Source organism: Neofelis nebulosa, chromosome 13, assembly GCF_028018385.1.
Source record: "Neofelis nebulosa isolate mNeoNeb1 chromosome 13, mNeoNeb1.pri, whole genome shotgun sequence".
NCBI lineage: Eukaryota > Metazoa > Chordata > Mammalia > Carnivora > Felidae > Neofelis > Neofelis nebulosa.
Window position 1 is genome coordinate 23007091 of NC_080794.1, and position 14802 is coordinate 23021892.

The following is a 14802-nucleotide window of genomic DNA, read 5'->3' on the forward strand; positions in this document are numbered from 1 at the left end:
TCTCACCATTGGTGAGTTCAAGCCCTGCGTCAGGCTCTGTACTGAAAGCCAAGAGCATGGAGCCTTTTTTGGATTCTATATCTCCCTCTATCTCTGCCCCTCCCCCAGTCGCATTCTGTGGGTGTGTCTCTCTCTCCCTCTCAAAAATAAACAAACATTAAAACATTTGAAAAAGTAAGAAAACCAGGGTCACTCAGCTGCCACTCAGGGGAGTATACAACTCTTGTAGGAGGGTCATGGGTCTGTGCAGACGTTGCTTCAAATCTTAAAAAATAAATCGAAATTAGGGGCACCTGGGTGGCTCAGTCTGTTTAGCTTCTGACTCTTGATTTCAGCTCACATCATGATCTTTTTTGTTGGTGAGAGTTGTGTCCCATGTCGGGTTTGTGCTGACAGTGAGGAACCCGCTTGGGATTCTCTCTCCCTCTGTCTCTGCCCCTCCTCTCTCTCTCTCTGTCCCTCTCAAAATGAACACAACTTTTACAAAATTTAAAGGTAACATAAAAAAGAAAATAAGGTGTTGGAGATGAAGACATCCTCAACCCTCTATTTGTGCAATGTGACAATCCTTTAGTCACTGCTTTAATTACAAGTTAAATTTTTTTATTTTTTTACGTTCATTTTGAGAGCAAGCACTTGCGTGAGCGGGGGAGGGGAGAGAGAGAATGCCAAGCAGGGTCCGTGCTGTCAGCGCAGAGACCGATGCCATGCTCAAACCCCACAAACCATGAGACTATGACCTGAGCCGAGATCAAGAGGCAGATGCTCAACCAACTGAGCCACACCGGCACCCCTAGTTAATGATTTTTAAAGCAACTTCCATTATTTTGTTCTCATTATAAGTTTAAAAATAGCTTTTACTTAATTTTCCAAGAGCATCCTGGCCTGGAAACCAGAGCCATGGCTCTGAGGCCTGGAGGCTAGGCTGTGGGCCGCCCCTCAGCATCAGTGGAGAAAGGTTCTGTTCGCCTCCTCTGAGGATGGCTGGCCGGACACACCAAAGACACTCCAAGCCAGTGGGACGGTGGCCACCGGTTGCACAGGAGAGGCCAACGTACCCTCTAACTGCTGGATGTGCCCCGGTGCGTGTCTCCGAAACCCCGTGTGCAGCCTCTCCGTGGCGGGGAGGGAAGGAACCGTCCCAGGGTCGCCTGAGCGACAGGGATCTTGTGCCAGAGCCTCTTGAGTTGGCCTGGTGGTGGCTGCCAGCCCCCAGTGCGGGCAGACCCTCCCGCCTGCCACACTGGCTGGTATAAGACTCAGCACTGGGTCTGAGCTTCGGGAGAAGCAGCCTAGTGGGTTCCAGGGGCTGAGACGATGGGGAAGGATGCAGCCCTGGGCACTTCTTGGGACCTTGAGAGGACAGCAGCAGGACAGGAAAGCCCACACAGAGGGTGGAAGAGGAGTGGAGACTGGGCGGAAAGCACGCGCCTGTACACACATGCGCACACGCACACACTCCAGTCTCCTGGGGTCCTGGAGGAAGAGCAGCCTCAGCTGGCCCTGACCGTGGAAGAGTCGCCCTGCCCTGTTGGCCTATTGCCTGGGCCCCCGGCTGCACTGATTCCGGGGCCGCTACCCTGGGGTCTGGACACTTGGCCCTCCTGTGGAGGACACCCCTGTCCTGAACTGCCACTTCCAGCTGTGGTATTCTATCAGCTGGTTTCCACACTACTACTTCCACGTGGCAGAAGTGCCTTCATGGCCCCGAGCACCAGAGAAAACCACGGCAGCCACTTCTCAAGTCAATGGCAGCTTATTCTCACTAGTCTTTATTGGCAGTGAGAAACGCTCCACTACTGCCTTGAAAGCCAGCAATAAATAATGCCGTGATAAAAATAGTTCAAAGTAGACGGTACCTACTCTGTCATACAATCAGGAAGTTCACAAAAGGTGAATAGAAAACACAGGGAAACTGTCAAACGTCCAATGAAAAGCAGAAACGACATGTAAAGAGACGTGTCGTTTCTATCTCTGTCCCAGCTGCATAAGAAATAAGGCTCCATGATCTGAGCACATTCCTTGGTGGCTTTTTTATATGCCACCTCAAAATTATAAGTTACGTTGGCTACTCTAACCTGAAATGGCTGTCTCCTCAAAATCTACACATGGAGATGGGGCGCCTGGGTGGCTCAGTCACTTACGCGTCCGACTTCAGCTCAGGTCATGATCTCACAGTTCGTGAGTTCGAGCCCCACGCCCGGCCCCGTGCTGACAGACAGCTCAGAGCCTGGAGCCTGCTTCGGATTGTGTGTCTTCTCCTGTCTCTGCGGCATCCATGCTCATGCTCTGTCTCTCTCTCTGTCTTTCAATAATAAAGAAACATAAAAAAAATTAAATAAAATCTACAAATGGAGAATGAGGTCCACTCCTTAAACTTGTTTACAAACAAATCTAAACAGCTGATTTCCGTAAGAACAATAAGGCCTTTATTAGAGTTGCACTCCATCGTTTCCAGGATCTTGCATCTTGCTCTGTGCTGAGCACCCAGCGCCCTGGCCCGAGGTGGGAGACCAGTGCACCCTGATTGGTCCTCTGAGAGTTCTGCTGCCAGGGGTCTAAGGTTCGGGCTGGGGGAGAGAAGGGGGTGGGCAGGGTTCCGGGGAAGAGGTGGCCAGGTTGCCCCACCCAGGCTTTCTGGGGCCTCGGCTCCCAGGTTGTGCGGGTCACTCCAGGCAAACCGCCCAGGCCCCCAGGGACCAGGCTCAGAAAGAGCATACCGGCCCTGGGAGATTTTCACAGTGTTTCAATCAGCTTTCCACTCCAAGTTTCTTTAGCTGATAGTCAACACCAGATATTTTTAATCTCTTCACACTGCACAAGAAAGCATTTCTTGCTAGAAAAAGTGTAGTTAAGGTGAGTCGTTAAAATACAGCGACAATTGCTGCAAATTAAGTCTGCTTATATCAAAACCATGGTTGTAGAGCTAAGGGACATTCGTAAAGGATAATGCAGGCTGTGTCACGGTGATTTTACAAACATGGTAAAATCCTTTTCTCTGTCAGGGTTTCTTAACAAACAATTAAACAATGATAATTACAATACATGCACAGGTTATAAAAGACCGTATTTGTCGTAGGATTCATACATACAGCCATGACAGTACATTCATTTGAAAGACTAAACTGAGATATAAGAACATCAATTGATTCCAAAGGATATTTATAGCCCGGATATACATGAAAGTCAGGAACTCTCTATAGGGAGTGACAAATTTACAGAAATGTACGAAACATTAAATGCTAAATGAGTTTCTCTATCCTATTCACGAATTTTTCAGTAATCAAACACTGTAATACAATATCTCAGGGTCCATATAACAAGGATTAACAGATGAAAGATCTGGTTGAAGTTTCAAATGTAGTCACTGCTGGGCTCAGCGTGCTGCAAGACCATCGGGAGAAGCAGTGTGGGTAAACTGCAAGATAAAAGGAAAGAATCAGTCTTAAGACAGCCCGAAAAGCACCTTCCGGGGCCCCAGGTGGGGCCTAGCGCGTGTCCCCCCTCCCCAAAGACCTTCCTGGCTGAAGAGATTTGAGAATCTAGAGAAAATATGAAGCATTTTGCATTATCAATGAGAATTATTCGATTGAGTTCCTACTGGCTTAAGACTGAAAGTTCCCAAATTAAAAAAAACAAGATGAAGGAATCAATCAACTATTCTTTTATTTTGTCAGGATTTTAAGTAATCTCCACTCCAAAATGGGGCTCAAACTCACTACCCTAAGTTCAAGTGTCATAGGCTCCACCTGGCCTCCAGCCAGGAGCTCCCAACAATCAAACACTGTGGCTGAGACAGGAAAACAGGATGAGAGCAGAACAAAGCCCACCCCTGGAGGTCCTCAGAGCAGGGAGAAGAGGGCCGGGCTCCGGGGCCCACACCCGAAATCTCCATGTTCAAACTCAGCGCCTCAGAGGGCAATGTGCTTCCGCTTTCAAAAGCTAATCTCTCAACTGAGAGGCCACCAGTGTCACTCATGTGAGGACGAGAATCCTCTTGGGCCTGGTCCATTCAAGAAGGTGTGCGTAAAACAAGCCAGCCAGGGCCTGTTGACCCGGGAGCTCCACCAGACCAGGCAAAGGCCAGTGCCACTTGCTCCCGAACGACCGGGAAGGTCAGCTCAGACCTGGAAAATTTCCTACTGCTCCAACAGCAATCCTGCCTCCCTACCAAAAAAGACATTAGCAGACACTGAACCCAAACTTCTTTTTTTACGAAAAGAGTGGAAATACAGTTTTCTCTGGAAAAACTGAGAACACACCAACCTCTTTAAGTGTAAGCACACAAACACCAGAATCCTCTTAGCAGGTGTAGAGAAGCTCGTGTGTGTGTGTGTGTGTGTGTGTGTGCGTGTGTGTGCGTGTGTGTATGTGTTTGTGAGTCTATGTGCGTCTGCGTGTCTGTGTATTTCTGAAAGTCCCTAAGTGAGCCTGCTGCGGCTCTCCTGGCTCACATGGACATTGCGCAGACAGGACACAGGGTGTCCGACTGTGGCCTGCACGGACGGTGCCCTCTACTCACCAACAGGAGGCGTCGGCAGGATTAAGACACGACTGGCTGAATCCAGCCTCTGTGGTGCAGATACTATGCCTGCTCCAAGCAACACAAGGGGCAGCGTGCAAACGCAGCATGCGGTTAGTCTTAAAATAGCACATGAGGGCACAAATACAGCCCCACACATTCTAAACCACAGCAGCAACCACTGAGGGCTCCCGGGGCACTTCTGAGTGGGGTTCTCTCCACCCGCAAGCAGCCGGGGGAGTCCCCGGGAGTTCACTCTCAAATAGCAAAGGGGCAGTAGAGGCCATGAAAACACTTTCGCCGTGTCCATCTGCCATCTTGTGAAAGAGGGGCCAGGGCTGCCCATCACATACGTAGCTCTGCAAGTGACGCTCTGAGGCTGGTCCAAAGCTCTGAGGACACCCACGATGCCTAGTTGTAGTAGTGGAGAGAATACGCTAATATTCCATCAGATAGAAATGTTAAAAAAATCTCAATCACTGTGAAACTTTGATAAGCAGAAGTCAGGAGTAATCTTAGATCATCCGAGCCTGAGCATGCCACAGCATCTGAACGCCTTGTTACATATTAAGTCGGCCATTCTCCATCAGTGTTCACATTCCAACCCAAGAGCCTCCCATACCTCCGCCAAGAGGCTGGGGCAGAGCAGCACGTCACATACAGACCGGCAGCATCTTCTTTGGCTGCATAGAGGACAGAGAGGAAGTGACCCAGAAGTCTGCAGGGAGAGTCTCTGCTGACTCAGCAGGTAAGTCAAGAGTGTCTTGATCTACATTGCTATCTCTAAGAAGGTGCCCTCCTGAAGCTTCTATCATCATCCTGGGAAATTACAGGACACATTGTGAAATAAAAACCAAAACTATATAGTAAGGTTACCAGCCCTTTAAAATGACCGCACTCTGCAAGTTTGTTTACAGCTGTTTACCCCCATTCCTGACAGCCATTGGGGGCCCCCTGCCCAGATGGATGCCTCAGGCGGTAAAAGGAGGCAGGGCCGTATTTGTGCCAGGACACTGACTGGGCACAAGTCAGGACACTCCTGGGCTGACTGGACCTGCCGCACTGTCTTTGTGAAATCACCTTCCTGCTATAGAAGATACTACCTTTTGGTTTTCAAAACAGTCTTTAAGCTGCGGACAGTGCTACACGCTAGGACGGTCCCACCACACCCTTTCACATGTCCTATTCTCGTCACACTTGAGTGTTCTTATGGCAATGAAGACAGTCTTAAGTAGTGGTGTGGGAGTAAATCAGTCCTGCTGTTGTATAAGGAGAAATCAACACTTCGTGTCTTTTTAAATAAACGACTGTAACCTTCCCCCAGAGCACAGGGCCCTGGACTGCAGAGAGACCTCCGGCCGCCCCCAAACACAACTTACAGGCTCTATTGCCAGGCTGCCATCAACGTGTTATGATGTGAAAAATATTTCTCAAGACTATCAAAAGTCAAATATCAAAAGGAAAGAAACCAAACTCCTCACCTCTGTTAAAATATTGGTTTCTCAATAGCTCATTGGTTTGGTAGTTTTTTAAGTTTTTGTAGGTACATTTATTTATTTTTGAAAGAGACAGAAACAGTATGAGTTGCGGAAGGGCAGAGAGCTAGGGAGAGAGAGAATCCGAAGCAGAATCGCCATTGTCACCGCTGAGCCCAATGGGAGGCTCAAACTCACGAAGTGTGAGATCCCGACCTGAGCTGAAACCAAGACTCAGATGCTTAAATGATTGAGTTACCAGGCGCCCCTGTTTGTTAGATTTTCAGAGAGAGAGGGAGAGAGAAAGAGAGAACGATTGTGTGTGAGCGAGAGAGGGGCCGATGGAAAGGGTGACAGAGGACCCAAAGCAGGCTCCACGCAGACAGCAGCCAGCCCAATGCTGGCCTCAGACTCACAAGCAGTGTGATCCTGACCTGAGCCAAAGTCAGACACTCAACCAACTGAGCCACACAGGCACCCCAAAGCTCATTTGTTAATAAATTAAGAGTGAAGCTTAACTTGTAAGGTAAAATTATCTCCACATTTGGAAGAGTAGTCTGGTACATGATTCTTACAAACATAATAATCTACGTTACTTTTTTTTTTTTTTTTTTAAGATTTTACTTTCAGGAAATCTCTACCCCCAACACAGGGCTCAAAGTGACAACCTAGAGATTATGAGTCACGCTGTCCTCCGACTCAGCCAGCCAGGCACCCCCAAATATAATACTTAACAGTTAACGCAAATTTAGATATCATTAGGCCGAAAACTTATTTCACCGACCCTTTGGTCAGTCCCCATGACCAAAAGGTGGTTCAACTCCCATTCCAAGATAGCACGAGCCTGAAATCGCGAGCAAACACCCCAAAAGTTATGTCAATCTAAAGGATGACGACATATTGCACTTGCGTTGAAACCAAGACTTCAAACTCAAAACAATATCCATTGAATCCTAATAGTGTATTTTCAATCAGAGATGTTAACGTGGAGTCCATTAATGGGCTTGATTTACTTATCTTTGAGAGGCAGAGAGACAGCACAAGCAGGGGAGGGGCAGCGAGAGATGGAGAGAGAGAATCCCAAACAGACTCCACGTTGTCGGCACGGAGCCCGACTTGGGGCTCGACGCCACCAACTATGAGATCATGACCTGAGCCCAAAGCAAGGGTCGAGCGCCGAATCATCTGAGCCCCCCAGGAAGCCCACAGGAATGGGCCTTTGGGGAGAGGGGTCCATGCTCTCCGGGAAATTAGACAAGGGTGCCGTGGAGGGGGATTTGCACTGGGGACACTGAGGGCATTCCCAAAGGTGTTCAGTGTTCTGTAGAAGGATCAAAAGATTCCTGATTCTCCATTGAGCCCATGAGTCAAACAGAATTCCACTGGGAAATCAGAAATAGAAGCCATGAAACTTCCACGTGGCACACAAAGTAAGAGTGTTTCTCTCTCCACATAAGAGCTAAATGCACGCCAGTCTCACGAGCCTGTGAGGGGAAGGGACAGGCAGAGCTCAGGCAGGAGGAGGCAGCACCGAGGACTCCGTGCCACACAGCACAGACCGGGCCTGGGGAGAGAGGACTAGCTGTGCGGTGAAGCTACACGCTGCCTTGCTACAATACAGGTTGCAGGGTCTCCAGCAAGAGAGCAGTGGGCGGGTGCGGACGGCCAGGTGTCACCTGTGTGTTCTGGGTCGGGTTCTGCACCAGAAGCGCCAGGGCGGTGACATCGAAGGTCCCATCTGAGGCCATCAACGTGCCGTGAACTCCACTGTCTACGCGATTGTTGGCATCCGCTTTAAGGCCAATCGATAGGACCCAGCGAATCACTGGGTCCTTCCTCCAAACCAGCACCTCTGCCGACAGTCAACACCCATGGCCACGGTGGCTGCCAAAAGCTCTCTCCATCACAACCACACCCTGTAATGCAGGACAAGGATCTCTGCTGTGTGCCCCAAGCCTATGCTTCAGCTGCACACTCCGGGTGTTCTGGAAAACCTTCCTCCCGTCAGACAACACTGTTGGCCCCGTGCCTGGGCACCTTGTCACTTCAACACAAACGTCTCAGTTCTAATCGCAAAGCCCGCTTTGTGGACTCAGTTGAAAATCAGAGAGACCTGAAAAGACTCCCCAGCATATTAAGAGACTGTGACGGGATACCTCACGTTCATGCAAAGTAACAAAGATTGCATTTGCTTTAGGAGACATGGAAAAATCACCAGATGATTCACTAGTTACTTCTGGTGAAAGACTGCTTCTGTCAACTGTGAAGAGATTTAAAAGGAAGTACACACTACAGGAAACACATTTACCCAATTCATTTCCAAGGTCTTTCACTAGGTAAAATAGCAGTTGTTCAAACGCATGGACACGCTTCAAACACTTGCAGATCCTTATTACATTTCTCTGTTACATACCTTATAATTAAATTATGTATATACACAACGTGTATCCCAAAGGTTGGCTTCTGGCTTTTCTTGTGATTCACAATAACTCAATCACAGCTAGGCTATCCTTCAACTGGGCCATCCCCGCTGCCCCTTTTTCTCAAGTTTATTGATTTTTGAGAGAGACACAGACAGAGACAGAGACAGAGACAGAGACACAGCAAGAAAGTGGGGGAGTGGCAGACGAAGGGAGGGAGGGACAGGATCCAACCTAGGCTCCACACTGTCAGCGCAGAACACGACAAAGGGCTCGAACCCACGGACCGTGACATCATGAGCTGAGCTGAAGTCGGAGCCTTAACCGGACGAGCCCTCCAGACGCCCCTCGCTTCTGGATTTTCAATCGGCCCCCAGCACCGAACTCTGTGCTGAGGAACCAGAGTTACAAGCCCACATCCTGGAGGCATGGAAGACTCGTCTGCCTTTTGTGGTTAGTTACTTCCTTCCTCAGCTTTCAGACACCCAATTCCTTGCTGTGGCTGCGCCCCTCCCGGTTACAGAACTCTGCCTCCTCCGTGCGGTAAGATGGACGAGCACTGTGGCCGCCAGGGACCAGGCCTACTGAACAGGGTCCCGATTTCCCTCAAGGACTCAATTCTCGACACCACACAAGATTTTCCAATCACCTGCTCCAATGGAAACCTCAGGTGAGTGCTTCCCAGCCTTACAGTTAGAGCCCACTCAAAGACATTGAGAAATCTGCGGAATTCTACAGGGAGTAGGCACACGTATGAGGTCTCCTAACCTGTGACTGACAACACGCATCTCACAGTTAGGACGTAAATGAAGCAGTGAGGTGGTCGTTCGTAACAAGAATCGTGCCATCAAATACGACGTGACCACGGCCGTGACTGAGACTCATTCTCCCAGGCGGACATTGTCAACACTAGGCACCTTTCGTGGAGCCTTATGGGGCTCTACCTCACCGCCACCTCCCTGAGAACTTCACTCCTCATAGCCCACTGTACCCAGAAGCCTTACCAGAAACAGTCGGTTAACACATATTTTATAAGTGACGTGTATATGCTACATTCCTTCATAAAACAAGGTAAATGTGATTAAGAAAACCATAAAGAAAATACATTTACATCACTCTACTGGATGGAAACACATAACTTGCCTATAAGTGGACCTGATCTTCAAACCCTGGCTGTTCAAGGGTCAACCGTATGTTTCTGGGACTGGCCATGCGTGTCCACAGAGACCACAGTATGATCCACTCTCAGACACTGCATTATACCTATGATAACACAGAACCCAAGTGAGCAATTTGAACATCTCAGCCCCGGAGAAAGTCACTTACACACACTCTGTGAAACTGAATCAAATGCTGCGGCAAACAACTCAATAAACGCTGTCCTCATATGACCAAGTACATAACCATACCTCCTGAAGATGACAAAATAAACGGAGGAAACACAGTGAAATGTTTTGGCCAATTTTTGTGACCTCTGGACTTACAAGACATACACATTTCTGGGAGCAGTGGGTGTGAGAGCCAGACGGCACTACCACGAATCTTAATGTTTTCATTACAGAAAGTATAAGGATGTGGAAGAAAACACACTGGCAACATCCAAGGGACCGAATTTTCCCAGCATGGTTCCAGGAGCAAAAGGCCCTGGAGGCCTTTTTATGTCCGTGGAGGACATAATACTGCTTTGCAGCTATAGACTATATTGAGCAAACGAACAGCTACTGCTTTCAAAACAGGTACAGCTGAAAAGTGCTCAGCAAGGTGACAAGAAACACAATGCTTATTTTTTAAAGTTTTGGTGTTTTTCAGCTTGTCCACCCAATTTGCTGAGTCCCAGGGCACCTTGGGAAGGGTTTTCAATTCAGTGGCTCCAATTCAGTGGCTGTGGGGAAGCAGAGTGATGAAAGGGGAGGTGGGGGGTGTCAACGGCCACGGGAGGTCTCCCGACACGGGGAGGGGTCTGCAGGCAGAGACACCACGGATCTAGAGGAATGAGGCCAGTAAGACCACCCACACGCTGCAAACACGCAGGGGACACCAACCTGGTCATGCAGGCTCGTCGCTAGCGTGGCTGGGGTGGACCTTTTGTTTTCTGGTGAGCAACCAGCGGATGGATTTTGTGATGCCCTTCTTCTTGGGCGCGTTGTTCAGTGAGTCCTCGTTATTGCTAGTGTTGCTGAGGTTGCTCAAGGGGCCATCCTGAGAGGCTGTGGAACTGGGGGACGCACAGGAGAGCATCTTCCACGCATGCTCGTCACACGACACACCGCCCCACGTGATTAGAAGCACAATCCCCCAGCTTCTAGGGAGGGCTGCGCCCTGGGAGCTGACACTGTCTCCCTCCCAAGTATATCTGGAGTCCAAGCACCTTGGGTGGAGAACGCTCAGCACCCCTCCCTGGCCGTGACCCGGGAGCACGGAGGACATGCACACCTGAGCCACCCCAGGACGTGGTGCGAGTAACAGAGAGGCTGCTGGAGCTGCCTGGTGGGGGTGGGGGGAAGAGAACATGGCTCCTGACAACCCCACAGGGCACAGTGCAGCCCAGGAGAGGAGCCCTAGGGAGCATGTCACCCAGGATCCACCGGGAGGAAAAGGCAGGTCTCAGGACTGCTGGTGTGTAGGATCTGAGCAAACGAGGTTGCCCTACAGCCACCAGCATCACAAGACTCTGGTCTTTCCCACCTGCCTTTTGCCCTGCTGGCCACACCCAGGGCACCCAGGCAGGTATCCCAAGAACACCGTGCACGTAAACTCAGTTCATTGGCCTTTCTTTGGAATCGCTGTTCCGACCCTTTCTCCCCCATGGAGAGATCAAAGGGTTCTCAGAGCTGAAAACCAGCCCACAGGCATATCTCCTACGATGCCTGTGCCCCTTACTTTGTGGCGTCCCTGATGTCCTCGTGGCTGGCCTTGGGCAGTGCCCCTTGCTGCAGCCTGTCCAAGCTCAGGGACCTCTGGGAAGAAGGAGCTGATGGTTCACATCGTGTCCTTGCCACACTATCTTGTGACTCTTCCTCCAAAGGCAGCAACTGTGGGGTGGAGAGGAGAGTGACATGAGTTCACCGTGCACCCAGACAGAGGAGCACAGCCCTGAAATGACAGCCAGCAACTCATTTGAAAAGCTATGAGCTGTGCTTTGTGCAGCGTCCAAAACGACTTCCTAGGATCGACATAACGCCAGGCGAAAGGGTGGATTCGCGTCCGGGCAGTGGGCCCACTGAGACCCCCAGCCCATCTGCACCGAGGGGTGTACCCTCCCCAGGACCTCCAACCACCAGGAGCCCGGCCACAGAAGGTAGAGGCGGAGACCCAGACCATGTCACCATACACCACGGCCAGCTGAGAAGGAAGGTGCTTGTTTCCTGACGCCATTCAGGGCAAACCCTGGTGAGCACGGAGCCCTCCCATGCACGATTGTGCAAAGCTCTTTGTTTGGGGGAAATGGAGCGAGCTTGTGGCCTAATCCACTGTCACTTCTGGTAGCGATGCAAGGCTGGAATCTACAGGGACGTGTGTAAAATGACAAGGCACCCAACCCCCTGACCCCACACTCGGGTCTGACTTCTGCTTCTCGGGGACATTTCGGTTGAGGTTACAAACTGACGGACTCATCGGCAGCTTACAGACAGTCTGCTCGACACGGTGGAGACACAGTGTCCCTTGGCTGCCGTCACGACAAATGAACCCCTTCTGACTCCATTTTTCCTTCTGTCACAGGTTGTGGGTCTGCGGCTATGTGGCTGTGGGCCCTGGAAAGGACCGTGGGGCCACGGACCCGCCAGCGTTATGACCCTTGACAGGTCCTGGTGGTGAGGCAGGGCCGGATCTCATGAGACACACGTGTAGGACTCGCGAGACAGGCACAGCCAATTGGGTTTGTACCAGGACCTCCGAAGCTGCATGGGGCTCGGGACACCCATGGCGGTCAGCACCAAGTGGAGCTGAGCTCAGGGAAGACACAAGCATAACCAACAATTACAGACACCTGCCTCCTCTCCTGATTTCCATGACAATCATCAGACAACAAAAGGCTACCTTAACAGGCTACAAATTATCCACAGAAATCCAAACAGGGTTTGCTTGCTACTTGCTTCACGCAAGTAGATTTCATACCCAGGTGGAAGCAAGGATATGGAGAAAACAAACGCCAAAACGGAACAGGACAGGCAGCCACACTAGCGACCAGGCTATGAGGTGAGCAGAGACGGAGGGTTCCGGGAGCACACCCTCCCCTGTGTCGCAGCGCAGTCCACACACAGGCCCCCGCCCAGCACTGGGTCCTGCCAGAATTGTGCCTATGGGCCAATTCAGTCTCAGCCAAAACGGGAGACTCCCGCAAGGCTGGGAAGTGCAATGCCCGTGCTGGCCCTGTCCGCATGGACCTGACACCCACTGCACATACACCTAGACTTCATCCCCCAAAACCTCCAAAGAGCCCTCCAAGTAGCCATCAGTGAGCTGGGGGAGCAGGCCGTCCTGCCTGGGTGTTCATCACATGACCCTCTGTTCCTTGAGAAAGGCTTGCCACAGAGGAAAAGGCAGCACGAGCCAGCAGAATGCAGGGCGTGCCCTGTGCCCCGTCGCCGATGTGAGCTCCTGATCTCTGAGGACCGTGCACCGATGGGCAGTGTGTGGACACCCCAAGGGCCATGATTCTTTCGCTGTCCTCACTTACCAGGAGGGCAAGGCAGGAGAAAAAGACGGTGATTAATACACCCCGGTCACAAAACAACCAGTGACCGAACTGGCACTTGAACGCGAGAATTCAACTGAACGGACACACCATCTCTGCAGTGGAGGGGCTCCCCCAGCTGCCGCCCAGCTCTGTATCAGAGGCACGGCCCTGTCAGCACATGGCTGGGAAGGTCTGGGATGGGGGTACGATCCAGGAAGCAAGGCATCCCAGTTATGAGGCGGACTCTCTGGTCGAGGGTTCCGACCCGAGGCACGGCGCTTCCCCTGAGAATGGGCACACCCACATCATTGTCCCCTGGACACAGGAGGTGTCCTGTCCCAGTGAGGGGCACTGTAAATGGGAGAAGGGCGCCCGAGCAAAGGTGGGGTATGTGGCAGAGTGGTTTCTTGGCCAGTGTTTGCCCTGCAAAGTGTCCTCATGCACAGGACCCCGGCTCTCGGGCTCTGGTTGCACATCTGGAAATGGGCTAACCACACAAGCTGTGGCTCGCGGGGATGTCTGTGAGGGCCAGGTAACAGGATCCTAAACCACTGCACACACCAGGTGGCGAACCCGAAGAGCTCATTGAATGCTACTGGCTACGGCTGTCAAAAGCGGTTATCCCGAAATCGAAAGTCTATGGCTCTGCTTCAGTAATTTCTCTTCCTAGAAACTTCTATGTCTCATGGAAGTAAGTACGCAGCGCAGCGAGCAAGACACAAACGAGAGACAACGGCGAGCTCTGGTGGCCGTCGCAGGTACCGTGGAAACCGGCCGCCACGCTCGAGTCCCCAGTGGCTCCTGTACTTCCCCGCACACGCCAGCCGCTCGTCCTTACCCAGCTGTGGTGCTCACTGTGAAGAGACGGGCACTCTCCCCCACACCACAGACAAACACGGCTAGGTTGCACTACGAAACCCTTTCGCTCCCTCCGATGCTTCCTTACATCACTAGGCTGACAGAGGCATGCAAAGAAAGGAAGAGAAATCAGATTTACTGCACACTAGGAAGTTAAAATTTCCAAGACAAAACGAGCAAACATATTTTAAAGAGAACAACAGGATGGATATAATTGAGAGAAGATTTAGAAACAACCACGACTGGAAGCAGAACTTTGTGCCACCACACATGTAAACGTGTGTTTACCAGAGACGCTACCAATTATCACTCAGGGACGTAAAACTCCATTACAACATACACAACTCATTAAAACATGGCATCCTGCCGAACAAAGACATCTAACAGGTGCCTATTCTAAACTTTCCTGTAACTGTTCTCCTTGTTGAAAACCAAGTTACACCTTTACAGTATCACCCTAGGGGATGCCGAAGTTCCCGCAACACCTTGTATAACACCAAACAAACCCACTCTGTTAATGCCCTGCTGGACGTGAATGTGAAATCCTGACCTAGAATTTGAGTGACAACCTCTCACAAATCACTGTGCTGGTTACAGGAGGGTGCCCTGGGCAGGTACGTGATAAAAACGGGCTTAGGGGCAGGTGACAGCTTCACTTGTAGGAGTCCTGAGTTTCAGTGTAGAAGGCAGTACTTGTGCTCAGTAAGCCCATGAGATTTGGAGTCCTGAACACGAGCGTCGGCTCCGCAAAGCGTGCTGTCTGTATCGAGCTTCCGTTCAGCTATGCTCAGTGCCTTATGTCTTTTGAAGAAACACTTCGTTTACAAATTATTACCTAGATCAAACCCG

General features: G+C 50.8%; 1 long non-coding RNA gene across 1 annotated transcript; it reads right to left on the reverse strand.

Moving 5' to 3' along the window:
* Positions 1–2768: 2768 nt before the first annotated feature.
* On the reverse strand, positions 2769–10561 carry LOC131492660 (uncharacterized). Its single transcript, XR_009252221.1, has 2 exons — positions 10460–10561; positions 2769–3418 (listed from the first exon to the last, which is right to left on the reverse strand). It is a non-coding gene; the product is annotated as an uncharacterized LOC131492660 (long non-coding RNA).
* Between the last annotated feature and the right edge of the window lie 4241 nt (positions 10562–14802).